The sequence below is a fragment of the Acipenser ruthenus genome, chromosome 17 (genome assembly GCF_902713425.1).
Source record: "Acipenser ruthenus chromosome 17, fAciRut3.2 maternal haplotype, whole genome shotgun sequence".
NCBI lineage: Eukaryota > Metazoa > Chordata > Actinopteri > Acipenseriformes > Acipenseridae > Acipenser > Acipenser ruthenus.
The window spans coordinates 25101998-25117380 of NC_081205.1; the positions used below are offsets into that span (position 1 = coordinate 25101998).

A 15383-nucleotide genomic window follows, 5' to 3' on the forward strand; every position below is an offset into this window, starting at 1 on the left:
CCACTAATAAAATAAACAAAATAAACCTAGCTCTAAACTGGATCACTAACTCAACAGTATTTCGTGTGGAACAAACCCTAGATCTCTTACTCGAGTTTTGGTTTCTTTTTGTTACTTCTGCTTCCTTATGCCTATATACCCTTTATTTTTAAAAGAAAGTTTGGGAATATAAACTAATATATTTACCCCATAAACAGAAGGCATCTGTTAACCCAGGATCAGGCACGGATGTTGTACCGGCTTCTTCCACCAGGAGTCACTGTGTGCCATTTAATTTCATGATGAATTAATTATGAGAGCTTGTTGTTTATGTTAGTAAAGACTTAATGTACATACAATTACAGTCATTATATTTACAGCACAGATGTTTTTCTACACTGAGATGGAGTAAAGACTCACTTGACTATATTATTATTATTATGTATTTCTTAGCAGACGCCCTTACTCAGGGCGACTTACAGTCGTAAACCAAAAATACATTACATATAAACAAAGGACTGAGTGTATTTATCAGCCGATCACAGAAATCAATTTTTTATCCTCATCAGAGCCCATAAAAAATCAAACGGGAATATGTATAGAAATAAATACAGTTGCTTGCTTGCTGATAATGTTGCTACTGTAAGCTCATTAATACATTAGACATTCACCTGTCCCACTGTAAAACTCTACCCCTAGTGGATGTAAGAAGTACTGCATTGAAGAAATATAGTATTTCTTACAGCCACTAAAGAGTGTTGCAGGGGGAAGGTTACCACAGTGCTTACACTGTGGTATACCAGTTGTACTTAGAGAGAATGCATGTTTGAGGGTTCTATAGAAGCCAAAGGTGCACTTTTAATGCCTGAGTGTCAGTCCGGATCTCAGCCCACTGGGATTTCTTCACTGAGGTAACTGGTAGAATACCGTCTCATTGAGCAATATTATTTAATTTGGCACATTTGAAGAGAAGACTGACTTGGATGCTATAAAATACATCATGTTGCCTGTCCCTTTGGATTTCCTGTTTTCTGCACAGATGCAAGCAATTATGGAATGAAATGATGGGCAATGCGCACTTACAGACATGCCATAAGAGTGCCAACCAGACCATTCTCTTCCCACTGTCAATTGCTCTACTGCACACTTCTTCCCTCAGCATATCTATGAACTGGTCAAGTGACTTTTAAAACAACCACTGTGCATGAAAACTGAGGGGAGGCCTGAGGCTTTATAGGGCAGATCACATAGCCACCTATCCTGTGCTCCTTCTTCTCTGTGGATAATAACTCATGAGGTCTTTAGCCTCCAGTGCTGTGTACTGCTCCTTTCAAGAAAAAAGAGGCCTAATAGTGTGATTGGTTGGCAGGTGCTTCGGTACCCAAGACTACAGGAATGGTTGATGTTTTCATGAGGATCAATCTTAATATTGATGACTATGGGCAATTGTAGAAAACTGGCTGTGCAGCAGATTTTTACCCCAAGGAATCAGGGGCAGTAATCACTGGAGAATTCACACATCCCCCCAGAACAATGTAATCACCTTGGATACTCACATCGAGTCTCTGCTGATTTAGCTGCCCACGGTGTTTGGCAGGTTTTTCTATTTCTTTATCCAATAGTAGTACTAATTACACTCCACTGTATAATCAAACTATGATTTTCACATCAATCAGCTTCCTAAAGCAAAATGCCCTCAAAGTGAACTGTCACATCCACAGGGTGAAACAAAAAAAAAACCACAAGATAAAAACATAATATAGCCACGGGTACTTTTTATAATGCTAAATGCACTGCAGCTTGCCAAATTTAGCTACACATTAAAATTTAATTTAAGCACCTTGATGGCGATGCCTTTTTTAAATGACAAAAATCATAAGTAATGTCGGTTTTTATAGAAGAGTTTATGAAATAATTGATTCATGAATGGGGCTTGATTTATATCCTTGGAAAAGAGGTTAGGCCTTTGAGCTTTTGACACCATAGTTTGAGACAGCATTTATGATTAATCTGTTTCAGGTACCAGCACAAGAAATCTAATTGACAGATTAATGCTAACATTTATAACAATCTTTGATAAGACTCAGTGAATACTGCACCTGATTGACATACATGAACTGTCTTTTTTGTGTCCTGAATTCGAAGTAGTATCTAAATTAAATATTGCATATAAATTATTTATGTGACCTACAAACATTATTCCAAAGACTAGAACTTGAAACAGAACATTTAAAAGAACATACATACTAGTATTAATCTACAATTACTTCTCTATCAGACCTCTAATCAAAGTCTATTCGATCTGTTGCCTTGCCAATCATGACAGATACTGAATTGCTACCGAGAGAAGCAGCTTTTATATATTACAGAATGCATGTTATTGGTGTGAGTTGTTGCAAATCAGTTTTTTTGGGAGGACAGCCCAATAAGACAAAGTGTGTCCTATATTGCTGGTGTGCCTCACAAAAAATTGAAATGAATGAACTCACACTGCACCCCTCAGCGCATTCATGAGGATCACCCCACATGCAAACTTTCCCTTGGCACACAAGAAGGCCCGACATAGTAAAGATCCACCACTGTCACAAAGCGAAAATCTTACATTTCATTCTGACAGTAAGGTACTACAGCAGGGGAGGTCTAAAAGATGATTCATTATCTTGGCAGCTGAACCCCATTGATTTGCATATATGGAAATGTTGCCCATACGGTACAGTAGGTCATTATGTTTCAAGGCCCACACACATCAACATGAGACAGCAATCAAATGAGCCACCAAGGTACCAAGGTTTCCAAAAATTAACATAAATGTTTTAGGAAAAGTAGGACACCAAACATGAGACCCATTTTCTCCCCAATTTGAATGTCACCTCGCTGATGTAACCCCCTTACTGGCCTAGGAGGGATGAAGCTCAATAGGCATCATCTGTCCTGGTCCTGTTTTCATAACCTAAGCATTGTATGACACCAAGCTACTGAACCACAACAGAGCTCAGGCTGGAGGTCTGGTTTAGCCTTGCACCAGCTGTGGTGTCTTGTGGTGAACCAACTCCAACTCTCCTATACTTCTGGGATCTCAAAGCCAATGCAGTGCTCCCTTGGGGGCCCATTCAAATACCTCACAGCTGTGATATTCCACCACAAGGGAGAGACAGAGGGGATTGCGGTTCACATTCTTACAGAACCAACATGCTAAAGAAATGCATCAGCTATGACACATCCACTAATGGAGTTAGAAGTCGCTCAATGGTGTGCACGAAAAGCCAGTGGAGCTCTAGTATGTATCTTAAACCTGTACGAAGAACATAGCAGCATTGTATCTTAAAACTCTAAGAAGAACACTTTTGGGGAACAGGGGAAGGACTGGTACAAACCTGCTCTTTAGATTTCTTTAAGAAGTCTGAGGCAACAGTGAGTGGGAATGTAAGGTTGGCAGGGATGGGGTTAATTCTGTCCCTGCCAACAATCACAGATGTGGCAATTCTCTAATTAGGTAATTGAGTGCTAGTTGGGGAGTGGCATCTGTATAAAAGGGCAGAGAAATCCTTTGTTTGGGAGTTAGATGAGTGTGTGAAACTGTGTTTTGGTTGCAGCTGAGTAGTGAAGGATAATGCCCAGCCTGCATTTGCTTGTTTTGTTCAAATCTTTATTTTGCCCCCCAGCTCTTGAATTGCAGCTTCTTGACTCTGAGTCTCCTTCCTGCTAATACCATCTTGGGCCCACAGCGCTATCCTGTCACAAGGTCAAACTCTGCCAAATCGTTCACAAACAATTAGAAGTGGTGGTGGAGGAATCTTATAACAGGTCCAAATCTTGGTTAGTCTCGTTTCTGGTCAACAAAAGACAATTTCCTAATGTTCCTAGATAGCACAGCATTACGGACACTGTATGATGAACACATGCAGCAAAAACAAAATTTGCCGCTGTAACGTGACACAGGTAATGTACTAGACTCCCTGAAACCCATTTTTCCTTCCACAAAACATGAAGGTTTGTTTCATGCCAATTTTTTTCATCTAATTAGTGACTGATGAATTGATTTCTGGGTAAACGGGGAAAGTTTGCCAGGAGTGTCAGGTAGTCGTCAAAAAGGGTTCTCCGTGCAACTTCTTCATTCAAGGGCATACAAAGGAAAATTAAGGTACAAAATGCAGTAGACTGCAGCAAGACGCGCTGATAATCTCTTGTGTACTGTACACTGTGAAATCAATTGCTTGATCAGACACTAATTAGATGAAAATTGAGGTTTCAAAATATGTTTTTCATGAACAAACATTAATATATTGGACATCATGCCGGGCAGAATTGATTGTCAGGTATTTTCAGGTATTTACATGTAAGCACAGAGACAGAGGATGATCGGTTGGAAATTGGGGACTGAATTGCTTCCTCACCCCTAGGATTGTGGTCTCACCAGGGCAGGCTTGAGGGGTGCATGCCAGGAAATGTGGTTAAGTTAACTTACAAGGCTGACATAGTCACCTAAGATACAGCATATCCACATGATGTGGCCAATGTCGTGTGCAGAACTTTGGTACAGGCACAGAATGAGACATGGGGAACACAATGACGCAATCAAAAAAATTGCTCACTGCGATGAACATCTCCCAGTGATACAATGCAGAGTGAATGAGTTAAGGCCTCAAACATGTTTGCTAGATTTAATCAAATCATGTGGATCTGCCCCAAGCAGATCAACTTTAAGCCAGCCCTGTATATTGGCACTACTGCAATATGTGGCACATAAATAAAGCTTTCAGTCACAACAGTAGTCTACTGACACCTTCTAAAATATATGTATTTGTTGTATAATATGATTATTATTAGTTACTTAGCTGTTATTTAACACGTCATTATACACTACGATTCCATTAGACAGCATTGTTTTATCATGCAGCAGATTGAAAAGGCCAGCCAAGGTGTTATATTTTCTTTTGTTCATCCAATGGGATTAAACCCATAGAATGTTTCTTTTCAGATACATTCACCAAAAAATCACTAATTACAATACACGTGTGGATTCAAAGTAGCATTTAATGTGGGTGTGTTTTATGCTATAGCTAATTCTTATATTTTATAAAGAGTATACTGAGTATTATGTAGCAAACACGTGTGCAACAATTAATTATTTGCCACAATTCTGCAATGAAGCTGCTATTACAGTAACGCTGCAATTAGTGTAGCAAGATGAATGACCTGTATCTGCCGCTGAAACAAATCGAAAATCTGATCTGCACTGCCACCTACAGGCAGTCATAATGTTGGACACCTGTGGTTCAAATGGGATCTTCACCTTTGGAAAAATCTGCAGATTATATCACTCTCAGAAAATGTATACTTGTACATTAAAGGTAATTACTGTATACTGCATTTCCTACAGTATGAAGTGTATAAGGCTAATAATCCGTTCAGTAAGCAGGTGAAAGTGACCGATTGTTATAAGTGTATGGTAAACCGTGAAATATATGATTCAGTGGTGACACTTCGTTTATTGATTGACTGAAGCGGAATAATAATAGGACAGTGTGAGAACACTGACCGTGCAATTCATCCGCTTTCCCAGCTCATCCAAGTACTTGCGAAAACTACAGTACATACGTATTGCGATATTAGACCATAAAGACAGCCTGCATGACAAAACGAAATAGGATTAGGGTGGCTATAATTATACCTAATATTTAAAATATAACACAGTGGGTTTTTTTGTTTGTTTTTTTTATTTTTCACAGTCTTTTAATGGCCATTGTGAGTAAAAAAAAAAAACAACCCAAAAACAAAAAAACAATAGTTTAATTGTAATGGTGTGCAATAGCTGTTACCAAACAGAAAAGTGAATACAATCGTGAACGATTTCTGTTAGAAACCAGTTACTAAAGAATGCTGGCTGTCAATGCATACTAAAGTTTGAATAGGTTTTGGGGGTGTAAGCTTTTGCTGGAGGATTTTCTTTATATATATATATATATATATATATATATATATATATATATATATATATATATATATATATATATATATATATATATATATATATAATTTGCAAATTATAACGAAATGATGCATGATGAAAAAACATTGCTAACTGAAATATATGTAGAGTTGTAGTATTTAAGTATAAAATTAATATCTTAAACGCAAATCGTATCGATAAAGCGTATGGGAATTGCTCACAGAAAAAAAACACTTTTTTTCGTTTTATTTGTTCACTGTTCACAATTTTATTTACATACTACGTATAATCCATTAATTTAAGGCAAGATTTCTGCAGCAACATCGAAAACGTGAAAATGTTTTCTACATTTTAAAGTTCAAATTGCAAATAGTAAATTAAAATGCAATAGCCTACATATTTAAATAGTAAAATCTAAAATGTTCGTGGTGTACCGAACATAGATGGATAGGCTATTTGTACAGTAATGTATTCATTTAATTAATGAGAGAATATTTGGTCTACTTAAATGTATTACGATCAGCTCATCCCCACCTCTCAGTTTTTAAAAAGAAAAAAACAGTTTTTTTAATATGACTATAAGATCTTACCTTCTAAAAACTACTTAACACTTCTGAGTTTGAAATCAACCGTATGTTTTACAGAATCTTCATGTTACGATTTAGGTGCTGATCAAATCCAGAAGCACACATCTGTGGAAAACATTCGAGCAGTCTAGTCCAGTGACTGCAAAAATACTGGAAAACCCACAAACAACAAACACCTACTTGTAAACCTTCGTGTGTTTTTTTTTTCTTTTTTGCACGATGTGCCGTCACATTCAGATGTTAAAAGAGAATCCTTGCAGGTTCAAATTGTCAGAAATCCCAGCAGGATAAGACACAAAGCCGTAGGGTCTTAAAAATAGCCTTGGGAATTATTGCATGGACAAGTGACAGAGATCATCATATACTGACCGTTTTTGGGGGTTTTTTTCGTAATGGTCTTCAAACCATTAAGGACGGGTCGTTTATATCCACCCTATCTAAATAAAAAGCCCGGTACAAAAACAAAAAAGATAAATAAAGTAGACCGCCTCTCTCCTTTTGAGGATACGTCAGAAATGGTGCAGTTGCTTTCCAAGTAATAAATAAATAAATAATTAAATGCCCTTTCCCCCCCTTTCCAGCTCTTGCAGTGAAGTTGAGTTGCTCTCTGCAGGATGTGGAGTAGTAGCCGTAATCCTGATCAGAGAAAGACTGTGTCGAAGGGGGCTGCACGTCAGATATGACGTTAAAAGGGAGGAATGTTACAGTGATGCAATGAAATGCTGTTTGGGTTCAGTACAAGCAAGTCTTGCCAACACTCTTCTGTTCCAAATAGGAACCAACTACAGCGTAAATCAACATGCGATGCTGATTTATCTCATGTTCTGGACTGGAATGCAGATTTTCAATTACAGATTTTTAAACTGATCCTAAGAAAGGAACAAAGCTGAGAAACAATGTAACTCGCAAAGCTTAAAGGAAGCTGGAACGTGAATAATGAATAACTATGACCAGTGAGAAATCTTTTGTTGACGTACAGCACTTTCAAATTCAATGCCATGGGTCAAAAGTTGGGCAAATGGATTCCCTGACGTCTAAACTAAAGGAACGGCAACATGCTAATGCAATCAATTATGTACTCCATAGAGCTGTAACGTGTATGTCACCTTTAAATTTCCTTTATAAAAGTGTAACTAGTTCTCTAAAAAAAAAAAAAAAAAAAAAAGTTAAATAGAAATTTCGCCACGGATGAATAACTTGAAGCCTTTACTTCTGTACGTTTTTTCGGTATAACACGATATGGAGGCTAGCTGTTGAAAAATCTGCTAACAGATAAATATACAATATAACACATTGCAATGCAACAACAATCAAAATAGCAACAATATAACAAAATATCTGCCTCTCAACAACAACAATCATTGAAACCACTGAGTGTCATTCATGACAGTGACGGCATTGGAAAAGTTTTTGTGAGTTAACGATCATGCCCATCACTTTGTATTCCTAGGAGAGCAGCGAAGGAAGCTGGCAAACAGTGAGTTGCAGTAATCCTTAAACAGAATGTACAGTGTTGCAATTTGGGTTGCCTGGAAACATTGGGAAAGTTACCATAGCGCTTCAATTGGATTGAGTTCTGGCAAAAGGGCCAGTTGGAGGGGGGTGGAAATGTATCCAGAATCCCATAAAGCATAGGGATTATAGGCAATGCAACCATGGCGCGCACACACATCCCCTTAGTATTGATTTTTACTCAGTTGTTGCTTTGTGATGTTTCTCAGCAGGTTTACAACTGTAAACTTACTGATAGCACACTCCACCTCTGTCAACCTCGATTACATTTAAAATGCTGACTCATGACAACCCTCCAATGAAATGCAGTCTACTATTGTGCACCAGCAGTTAGTCACTCTGACGTCACCCAGGGGGGACTGAAGAAGGAATATCAGTTTTAATAGTGGCTTAAGGCTAAGAATACATTCGGGACTGGGATTCAGTAGTGACCTTAAAGTTGGGATTAGGTTAAGAAACAACACAAAAAATATGAGGTATAGAGCAAAACAAAAAAAAACATACCAGTGCTTAATTTGTACCCGGGCACCTCTTTAGTTTCAAATTAAGCACTGCTTACAGTAAGAGAATAGTTCTGACATACAGATTTGACAATGGAGCACAAGAAGGTTAAGTGATTTGCCCAGGGTCACACAGTGAGTCAGTCAGTGGCAGAGGTGGGATTTGAACCAGTGATCTTCAGGTTACAAGCCCTGGACTTTAACCACTGGACCACACTGCCTCCTAATGAGCCCAGTAATCAAAACTGTTTTTTAAAAAACAATCTGTTGATACATCATGAGCTTTCCTTGTGTTTGTTTTAAACTCATTCACAACGAAACATGATCTTAATACTTGACTACTGGACCAGAATAAAGGATTTATTGCATTTGAATGTCAATGCAGAGATCTCTTTTTCTAGTAATTGTTTTTTTAATAACTGGTATCATATACTAAACTATTCAGTAAATGGATGTACTGGGCAGAGTCTAGTCATAAAAAAGTGTGTGGCTGTGCAGTGTTGGTAGCAGAATACCTCCAGCATAACTTACAAATCTTCACAACTCTACCCTGGAAGTATATACTTCCAGATAGGAGTGAGTGAGTGTTTCCTATGATTGACTGGTAATACTACAGACATTACAATACTTGAAGATCATTGAAGGAATCCTTTAGACAACTGTACCACTGAAATTAAAAAGTCTTTCATAGGGGAGCTCCCGAGTGGCGCATCCGGTAAAGGCGCTCCGCGTGCAGTGAGGATGCGCTCTATACCCTGGACGTCGCCGGTTCAAGTCCAGGCTATTCCACAGCCAACCATGGACAGGAGCTCCCAGGGGGAGGCGTGCAATTAGCCAAGCATCGCCTGGGGGGAGGGGGGCTTAGATCAGCCAGGGTGTCCTCGGCTCACCGCGCACCAGCGACCCCTGTAGTCTGGCCGGGTGCCTGCAGGCTTGCCTGTAAGCTGCTCAAGAGCTGTGTTGTCCTCTGACGCTGTAGCTCTTGGGTGGCTGCATGGTGAGCCTGCAGTGTGAAAAAAAAGCGGTCGGCTGACAGCACACGCTTCCAAGGACAACGTGTGTTCATCTTCACCCTCCTGAGTCAGCATAGGGGTGGTAGCGGTGGGCTGAGCCTAAAAATATTTGGCCATTCCAAATTGGGATAAAATAAGAAAAATAAATGGCAACAACTAAATTTGTAAAAAAAAAAAATTTGTAAAGTCTTTCATAAATTCTGCACAGGATTTCATAGGAGTCTGTCTTTTTAAGCATTGTCTCATCTTTTTTGACATCATTGAAATAGCCTATTACTTTATTTCTATAGGAATCATAAACTTTATTACTTTTAACACACACTGCAGTTATTGAGTCATATGCACTTGCTGCTCTATTGATGTGCGATATGGCTTATTAAGTATTGTTTACTTACAGCATAAGTTCTAGAAACACATTTCCACTTGGGAAGTAAATATCACAGTGCTACGTTAATTTCTCCTGACATTTAATCACAGTTGGCTAATATACTGTGCAAGCTAAAATCCATAAAGACTTGAAAATAAAGGTAACGCTATGGCTCTCAGTATTAGACACTTAACAAGTGCATGGGCAAGAAATTGTCAATGAAACTGGGTCTCAAATTGAAGGGCTGGTTATATACAGTGTGTTTAGCACAGGTTAGTATGCAGGAAAAATAGATGTCTGTCTATTTTATATATGCCATGTAAAATATATTTTTGTCTGTTTATCAATACTGCCATATTGGTTAAAAAAAAACCCTGTGCCTGAAATGACAGAATTCTATGAGTCCAAAAAACATCTTGTATGGTAGGTTTCAAATATTCTGACAGCTGAAGTGAAATTCAAATATATATGTAAAGGGCCTAATGGCTGGCTTCAGGTCTGTTTAGATTACCCGACCCATAGGTTGTCCAAGGTTAGTGATGCATCCATAATTACAAAAACACTCAATGGTAGTATTCGTGTAATACAAAAAGAACCGTAGAAAATTATTTGCCAAGAATTTAGACTGGAAGTCTATGATGAAATGTGGTTTAGGGTCTGTGAAACCCGATGCAATGTAGATGTTTTATCATGACTGATAAGGAAACACACACATGCATGTGCAATACTAAATACAATGTTGGGTTTATTGGCAAAACGAGGCGAGGTTTTCAAAGGATTTGTCTCAGGAGATGTTAATATTTGCATTTTTCACAGGAAATCAGTCAGGTAACATTAAATTAGGAAGTGCTGAAATCAAATAGCTGTGAAATTAGTTTTTATAACCATAGAAGCTTAGCAGAAATGTCGACTATGCTTCTGAATGACCTTGAAAGTTGGAATTGGTATTATATTATATGGTAAAGTGTTCTGTTGACCCTGTCTCTTATGATATAAGAACATCTTTTTGTGAGCGCTTAAAGACTCTTCATGCATTGGAACCATATAAACAAATGTCAAAAAAGCACATTGAGGTTTCTTTGCTCTAAGAAATCCTGCTTTTCACAATAAGTGTTGCAATATGGTGGGATCTGAATTCATTGACAAAAATGACATATTTATCACCATAGGATTCCTCTATTCCAGGGATAGTCATTCTAGGAATCTGGGACTTCTTACAGATAGGTAGGCTGTCCATTAACATATATTATCTACTAGCACTAGGATTGCCTGACTATCTGTAGTACAAGAGCCCAGCTGGTTTTGAGCATGTGTTTGCATAGCGCTTCTGCATTGTTTTTTTGTTTGATAGCTGTTCAGTTCTCCACACCTACTGTACTTTTTTCTTCCAGCTTTCAAAGTCTCCTATTAGGCGAATAACATGTCTTCAAAAAATAAGTTATGGCATTACATTTTGTAAACTGAACATATCCTGATGTTAAATTACTGGGCAGTTTGACAGAATTAATTTTACTATTTAAATTTATGGGAGAAACTAGGGAACTTTTTTGAATTACAGTTTGACTGTGTTTATTGTGGTGTCTTCGCAATAGCCCATTTATCACGGCACATTAATGAACACCTCCAAACCTAACAAAAAAAATGGTGCCCCCAGATAAATTAATTTAAAGCTGAAATTACTTGAATGACTCTAAAACAGGTACAAATACACAAACACACACACACACACACACACACACACACAAACACACACACACACACACACACACACACACATCAGTTTGACATGGCAAATACAAAGCCCTGAAAATCAAGTCAGTGTTATATTTGCTATAGTAATTTAGCTGAAGGTCACTACTTTAAAGCATTTGAGAACACTATGTACAAAATTCTCTTCACTTTCCTTTGTTGTCATCACTGCAAGTGGCTTAAATGGTAGGCTTAGACTGAAAGTCTCATGTGCTAAAGTATAAACCCCCTCCCTGCAGTATTTATGTTACCAGTACTCAAGTAATCTGAAAAAAGTGTACCACTGACTGAAATGGCTGTTTCAAATTTCTCACAATTTTTTCACACCCGTCATATGTGTTTCCCTTCTCACCCTGGTTTCTCAAAGACATCAACACACTGGGCATTTCCTCTACTGAACGCAACATTTTACAGGTACCTCCAAATCAAAATTAATTCCTGATCCCTCTTTCACACCAGCAGAGGCCTGCTGCTGGCACCGTGTGTCTGGACAGAGGTTTATACAACCTTCAGTATGACCTGGTTCATTTAATTCATGGTGCTGTTCTATCTAGCCTAACTGCTGCCAAAAAAGATTATTTAGGGACCAAGAGGTCTAAGTCCAAAATAAGTTTGGACATTAGACAAAAGAACATCACGCAATTCAGGAGAATGTTTTGTCTCTGCTTACAAGGGACCCAGAACTGGGGCTCTCGGGTTCTGGTTAAACAGAGTGTGCAGTGCTCTACAACAAGGATTAATAAGGTTTAAATTGGTAGACATGGCGACCTCTTAATCATTAAGTGGCCTTTATAGACAGTTTTTGTTTGATTAATGTTTTGTTTGTATTCTGAAAACATAATTTAAAAAAAACTGGAGATCAGATTAATTGTAAATTATCTTTTGTAGCCAAACATGTGCAGTATGCAGGGCCTTAAATGCATTAGGAAAGAAAGGGATGTCATTGCAGTCCCATCTGATTTGATTACAATTGAAGCTGTCAGCTTTACATGATAAATGTAAATCACTGATTCATGACACAATTGGATCAAATATATCTTCAACTACAATACATAACTTTAACTACAGACCTTTAAATCTAATATAACCCACACAGTTCTTTAATTATAATTATTTTTGATTGATCTTATATAAATATAGGGCTGACATAAAGTACCTGGCTTGGAGGATATCCACATGTAATGTGACTTGGTTATCCAACAGAGTGCTGTATTTTGGTACTGGCACAGAGCAAGTAATGGGGAACACAATGATGGAATAACAGAAATGCCTATGGGGTATGCATATGTGGCAAAGTGGTTAACAGTGTGCAGGTGCTGGTGATCAATGAACAGACAGACAAATATAATCCAGGTGCAATGTTGTTTAATGGTTTTTTAATTCCAATGGCCTGATGGCAAAACAACAGTAAATAATAACAATGGTAATGAAGCAATACAGCAGTGTGTATTGCTTATTTGTAATCCGCGGGTTGGCCCTGAAATAATAACAGTCCCCTTTTTAGTTCACCCACATGTAACACATACACAAACACCAACACCAGTCCACAGTGCATGTTCTAGTGCTCATGTTGAATACAGTTCTTTAGTGAAAACAAAGTGCAGTGTTGTTGATCCGGGATTAGTGCTGGCCTTTGGCGACAGCTCCAGATCATGTTAGCCATCCAAATAATTACAAACAGTATTATTAATGACAAACAAAAACAAACAAAACACTCACGTTTTACAACACAGGTTCTCCTACTGGTCATTTAACGTAACCATTCATAAAGGAAAAGCATCACATCACTACGTCCCCTTTTTATAACATCACCCATGACCCCTTGGTCAACGAGCGCATCCGCTCCTTCAATCCGCGGGTGCCACGCAATTTCCTGTCCGGGTTATTGAGTTCATATACTGTAGCTTTGCCCTCTTTCTAGATGGCCGACTTCCACCTAACCCTGGGAATAAACTGTCGTGCCATTTAGTCCAGGGTATTCTGTTCCCTTTATGCAGCTGCCTCGCAGGTCAAGAGGGAGATTAACACCAAGAATCATTCGATCTCTGTCACAGCATATCACAGTAAATGAACAGCTATAACATTGTGTGTTTTAAAGCCTTGGCTCATTCTTTCATCACTGTATCACTCAGCCCACACCTGACCAATTGAAGGTTTATACCTTAGCTGACGTTTAACAAAGAAGGCTATTTTTTACCCTATGGTAAACGTACCCAAAGACATGTTCTGTGCAGCTGGTTATTAAGGAGTCCTCATATTAAGGTATCCTGTTGTTGAAATGGAAGACGGTCATATTGAAGATTTGTTGTCACTGCCATGTCAGACATTTTCAGTTTGCCATCATTGTGTTCTCCGTAGATTGTTCTGTACTAGTAAGAAAGGTCCAGCTCTGTGCTAGACAAGCTATGGCACGTTACAGATTCTGTCTGTTAAATTCTATATTCAAAGTGATAATGATCATAGCACTGCACAATAGCATGCCTGATGTACTGTACTGTAAGCCCTCTTTAATTAGCATGCTATTCATTTTAGTTTTGCTACATCTATTTAATTACTAATTTAAATGGCTTCTATTTGCACTGTACTTCATAGATAAAAGTAAGCTGCAATTTACCTTGTTTTTCTCATGCTACTACTATGCATTTGCACACTTTTATTATGGTTAACCATGATTATATTTTGGATATGTTTATCAGGCTTTATCTATGCCTTTACTAGACGTTACTACACTTTCCTGTCCTTTTATCATGGTATAACGGTAAACTTTTAGAAAAGTGACCAAAACAGAAATGGAAAAAATAATTTTACGTTTTATAAACATTTAAATATATATATATATATACATTACAAATTGACGCTATATGGTGAGAAAACATTAATTCATTTCACATCATGTAACAAAGAAAGTACAATATGATATAGCAAAAATCTACCGGAAGCCATACTAGTAGCACAGTATTTCATGTTAGATTTCAAAATGTCTTTTGAAATTTTTCAATTTTTGTCAGTTTTTGTCATAGCTGTATGCAACTGTTTGATAGTTAACTTGTACATTGTCATCCATAACAAAAAAGGCACTAAGGATTCAAATAAAAAAATAAAGCTGCCACTGCTTTTTAAAAGTGCATCTGAACGTAATTACATTGACACGTTACACAGTGTTTGTGCAGCACAATTCATTATTTTTTAGATTCATGAGCAATTCATGTCATAATTGCTCATAACCGTCATTTCAGTTATGGGAGTTTTATTGCTAATGAGACCGGGTGTTGTATCAGAGCAGGAGTTCATTAAGTTTCATTAAGACAAATGAGTGCTTTGAAAACGTATATGAATGGTTATTGGTAAAGAAAAGATACCCAATAATAGAGCTAGTGCAGATGACAGAGGACACCTACAGACGACGTGCGCAACCATGAAGCATAACAAGCATGGAAATGACTGCATAAGTAATCTAATTAAATGTTACAGTAGTTACAGTTCCAACAAGAAGCAGGCAGTGCTCATTGTGAGAGGGACTTCTTACTTCACACACCAGTGACATCCTTAATACTGACAGATGCTTCCACGTTGTCAGTACCTCCACAGCATATAAATGTACCAGGCTAATGAAAAATTGATGCAGAATCTGACAGTACTATTGTAATAAAAGCTATGTATTCTTTATTTTTTATACAGTAAATGGTATTTTTTTTTTAATCCCTAATGTTTTATACAGACTGTACA

At 37.8% G+C, this 15383-nt stretch overlaps 1 protein-coding gene across 3 annotated transcripts in view; it reads right to left on the reverse strand.

The window, feature by feature from the left end:
- The window catches only part of LOC117423408 (neuroligin-1), a 194399-nt gene extending 187264 nt beyond the window's left edge, over positions 1 to 7135 (reverse strand). Inside the window, exon 1 of one of the 3 annotated variants that reach the window (XM_058990200.1) lies at positions 6886 to 7135. The gene's annotated coding sequence lies outside the window, so the exon portion shown is untranslated. Of the gene's footprint in view, positions 1 to 6519 lie in introns of all 3 variants that reach the window. The other 2 variants (XM_058990199.1, XM_058990198.1) reach the window with 2 other exon arrangements.
- Positions 7136 to 15383: the final 8248 nt, after the last annotated feature.